Raw genomic sequence first — 4790 nt, 5'->3', positions numbered from 1 at the left:
AGTCAATAAAACACAAGTAAACATCTTTCTGGTATTCTTTGCCTTGAGCCAAGATCCATCTGACAACAGCTATGATATCCCTTGTTCCACGTCCTCTTCTAAATGACCATTAGTGGAAAATAAAATAAATGAAATCAGGGCTATATGACTGCTCTATCTTTGCTATGCATGAGTCAAAACTCATGGCAAAGAATACTCAGAATCCTTAGATTTAGCATAGAGGGACTGTTCTCAAAGTATATTCCCTGGACCAGTGGTATCAGCATCACATGGGAATTTGTTAGAAACGCAAATTATCATGCTCCATACCATATATGGGAGCTCTGGTAGCGTAGTGCCTAAGGCACTTGACTGCTAACCAGGAGGCTGGCAGTTCAAACCCACCAGCCACTCCTCAGAAGGAAGATGGGGCAATCTACTTCCGTAGTGATACTGCCTCAGAAACCCAAGGAGGGGTCGTTATGATTCAGGTCCGACTCGAGGGCATATTAACAACAACAACAACATACCATATATACTGAAACAGACATTCTGGTATGGAGCCAGCTGTCTGTGTTTTAACAAACCCTCTGGGTGATTCTGATGGACATTAAAGTTTGAGAACTGCAGGTATAGGGCATGGGGGTAGAGGTGAGGAGAAGTGTGCTATAGTTAACATAGTTACAAGAATATTGCACTTTTAGGACACCACAACTATTTATTCAATCAGTACAAAATAATTCCCAGAAAATAACAACTCATTAATTTTTCAACTAAACACTACTTTGAAAGGTGATATAGTGCTATCTACCTGACATATTTCTAGAAGGATACACATAAAGCTGATAATCTTGATTGCCTAGGGGATAGCAACTGAAGGCTGGGACATATTGATAGGAGAAAGACTTTTGCTGAAACTTCAAATGTTAGAGAGAATATGGAGCAAGTATAACTGCCACATACCATTGGTGGAAGTATCAAATGGTGCAGCCATTTTGGAAAACAATTTGGCAGTTTCTTATAAAGTTAAACATACACTACTCTATGATCCAGCAATTCCATTTCCAGATATTTACTTAAGGGAAACAAAAATATATTTCCACAAAAATATTTGTACATGAATGTTCATAATAGGTTTATTCATAATGGCCAAAAGTTGGAAACGATCCGTGTCCATCAAAAGGAAAACAGATAAAACTATAGCATATTCTTTCAATGGAGTAATACTTAGCCATAAAAAGGAATGAAGTACTGATACATGAAATCACATGAATGACTCTCAAAATGTTGAACAACAGAGGCCAGTCAAAATAGTATCTATTGTATGGTTCCATTTATATGAAGTTCCAGAACAAGCAAAACTAAGGTTACCTATGAAGAGTGTGTGTGTGTGTGCGTGTGTGTGTGGTGGGGAGAGGGGATACTGCCTGGAAGGGGCCCAAGATACACTCCTAGGATCATGTAAATAGTCCATATCTTAATTGGGTCATTGGCGATACATGTTGTTGAAAATCATCAAACTGCACATTTAAAATCTGTGAATTTTGCTCTTCACAAATTATACTCTTGCCCCACCAATCTGCTTTAAAAAGAAAAAAGAAGGAAAGGACAATAAAGACATTTTCAGACAAAAAACTGGGAACGTTTACCAGCAAACCTTTACTGAAAGAAATTCTAGAGGTTAGACTTCAGGCAGAAAAAAAGTGATTCCAGATGGAAAGCCTTATCTGTGAGAAGAAGCAAAGACCAAAGAACATGTTAAATATGGGAGTAATGAACATTAACTAGAAAAAACAATGACAATGTTAATGATTTGTGTGTATGTATATGTGCACAGGTGTTTTTAACGAATTTCCATTCCACTTTGGATCCAATTAAAACTCCTTAACGTGGCCTCCGAGGCCCTGCCTGACCGAGCTCTGCTGTCATCTCTGACTTCATCTCCGGGTACTGCTCCTCTCTCGTTCCACCACTGTCACTTTTCAGCTCATCTACTGTACATGCAGTTCCATCCACCCAGAAGGCTTTTTGTCCCATTCTTCACCTGGCTAACACCAATTCATCCTTAGTTTCAGCTTAAATGTAACTTCCTCAGCCTTTCCTGATATTCTTCCCCCTCCTCTGTATAAGCTTAATTCTCTCTGTTATATCCTTTCATTTCATGCCTTTTCCTTCGTAAGATTTATAAAACATTTGATGTGTATTTATTTAATAATGACAATAAATTATATGAGTAAGGATGACACGTCTGTCATCTATCATTATAACCTCATGGCCTAACCCAATGCCTGACACATTGTAAATGTTTAGCAAATATTTATTGAGCAAATACAGAATTCACGTACTTTAGAGTTTTACCTAAAAGCTACAACAAGAGAAGATGTAAGAAAAGAAAACGAGAACATAAGAACAACTACAAGTTAATTGTACACATTTCATTCATCATCTTCCTGAGAGCCTCTTGGGTTAAATTCTAGGCAACTATTTGCAGCAGGACAGTGGAAAGACTGTCTTTGGTACTAAAGAGATCTGGGTTTCAATTCCAGATCTGCTATCTACTTTTTGAGCAAATAACAATCTTAAGCTCTCTACCTGTTAAACAGGGATAACATTATCTATTTTTGTAAGACTTTTGTCTTATAAAGACATAAGGAACTCTGGTAATGATCAAAGTATTTGGCTGCTAACCAAAAAGGTTGGTGGTTCAAACCCACCAGTGGCTCTGCAGAAGGAAAGGTAAGGCAGGCTGCTTCTATAAAGATTTACAGCCTTGGAAACCCATTGGGGTTACTATGAGTTGGAATCAACATGATGGAAGTGAATTTTTTTTTTTTTTGGCTTGTTTTTGGTTGTGATGATTGCAGCTAACATATGAAAACACCTGAACTAGTGCTTGGCATATAGCAAATGTTCATTTGAAGGCCGTTACTATTATATTTAGGATGACTCTTTTGCCCTAACAGAGAATACTGCTGCTAAAGCACCTTTGTGCACTGATATGACTGTTCACATTACTTCTCTTCATTTGTCCCCACATCTCTCACAGACTGGAAACAAGTCTCAAATATTTATTCCTCAAGACGTTTAGTGAAGTCACTATCAAAAACTCTCTTGTTTTGTTGTGCCTTTCTCTCTCCTTTTATCTCCAGACTCCTCCTGGCCTTCCGTTCATGTATTCACTTACGACTTTGACAGGACTGGCAAGGGAACCAGAATGAAGAAAAGGTTCAAAGAGAAAGAGGTCAATAACATCGAATGCCACAGAATTCCACAAAACAGTTGGTTTAACAATTCAAATCAGCAATCTAGCTTCAAGGTTCAGTGCTGGAATGAATAACTATGAGAAAATGAATAGTAATTATATTCAATCCTTGAAGTTCCAGTCACTATGGAATATTTCTAATACCAAAGAAAGCTATCAAACGGGAGAATCAGCCGATATAAATATCCTGCTGTTAAATAATTTATGCAAGATCACTGAGTAAATGGCATGGCCAGTGAAATCTCATGATCTATACCCTTGTTTCACCCTGAGTGATTTATTCCTAATAGTTAACCACAAAAAAAATAAATAAATAAAAACAAAAACAAAGTCATAGTCTCTTGTCATCCTCCCTTCTCTTCCTCATGCACAGTAGTGGATACCAGCCTGCCCACCAGAGCAAAATGTGGAGGAGTAGGGAGTTTCATGGAGGAGCATGTCAGCACTCTCACCAGCTCAAGGCACTGACAGAAAGAGGAAAGTACCACACACAGGTGCATCAGTGGTGGGCCCACTGGTATGGGACTCTAGGGAAGCAACAGTGGTGATGGACAAAGATGCAACATTTCCATTGGCATCCAAGGATGGGGGCCATGGAATACAAAAGTGGCAGGCAAAGAAGATACCTACATGGTTGGGAAATTAGTTACATTAAACTTGTAAGTTAATTGACTCAGCAAATAAGCAAACATTAAGGAAAATGGAAAGCCAGATTTTTCACTGTCAGAGAAGGTATAAACAAATGTGAAAAGGGGAAGGCTAAAAAGAACCCTAAATCTTAACTATAAATTGGAAAATTGGTACTACTTCATGATTTTTCACTATTTGTACACAGATTGATATAGTAATAGCTGTAGATTTACCAGTGTAATTATATACATATGTATGTGTGTGTCACACACACTTCCTTACTCTGTTTGCTGAGAGGACTGAGAAGCAATAACATCCCACTAAGCAAGGAACGTACAAAGCACCCAGAGCTTGGCTTCTAAATACCATTTTCTAGTAAATGGAACCAGTGTTCCTAACAGAAATGGTTGATTGCAAACAGAGTTGGAAAAGGCAAAGCAGAAGAGGAGTCTGAAACATCTTCTGATAGAGAGTATAAAGAAGTGTTCAAAGAAAAACGGAGAGCACCACAGGACCAAGGAGCCCTGGTGGTGCAGTGGTTAAAGCACTTGGCTGCGAACCAAAAGGTAGGTAGTTCAAACATACCAGCTGCTCCACCAGAGAAAAAGTGACAGTCTTGATCCATAAGGATTTATAGCCTTAGGAAACCCTTCAGTGCAGGTCTACTCTGTCCTATAGGGTCACTATGAGTCGGTATCAACTTGATGGCAAGGAGTTTATCACAGGACTTAGGATCTTCCTTGAAAGAGCTCCCAATAGTCAAACTGGGACAATATGAACATCCAATTATTTAATGATAGTAATTGATTACCATCCACTGAATAAAGTGGGATTCCACAAGTCCAAGTCCACGCTGATAAAAATAAGTAAATGCATATTAAGCAGGGGAGAAAAGAAAGCTCTTCTTATTCAGAATGCC

The sequence above is a fragment of the Orycteropus afer genome, unplaced genomic scaffold (genome assembly GCF_000298275.1).
Source record: "Orycteropus afer afer isolate SDZICR_OR568_19922 unplaced genomic scaffold, OryAfe1.0 scaffold00026, whole genome shotgun sequence".
Classification (NCBI taxonomy): Eukaryota; Metazoa; Chordata; class Mammalia; order Tubulidentata; family Orycteropodidae; genus Orycteropus; species Orycteropus afer.
The sequence above is the reverse complement of the archived record's forward strand: the minus strand, read 5'-3'. Positions refer to the sequence as shown.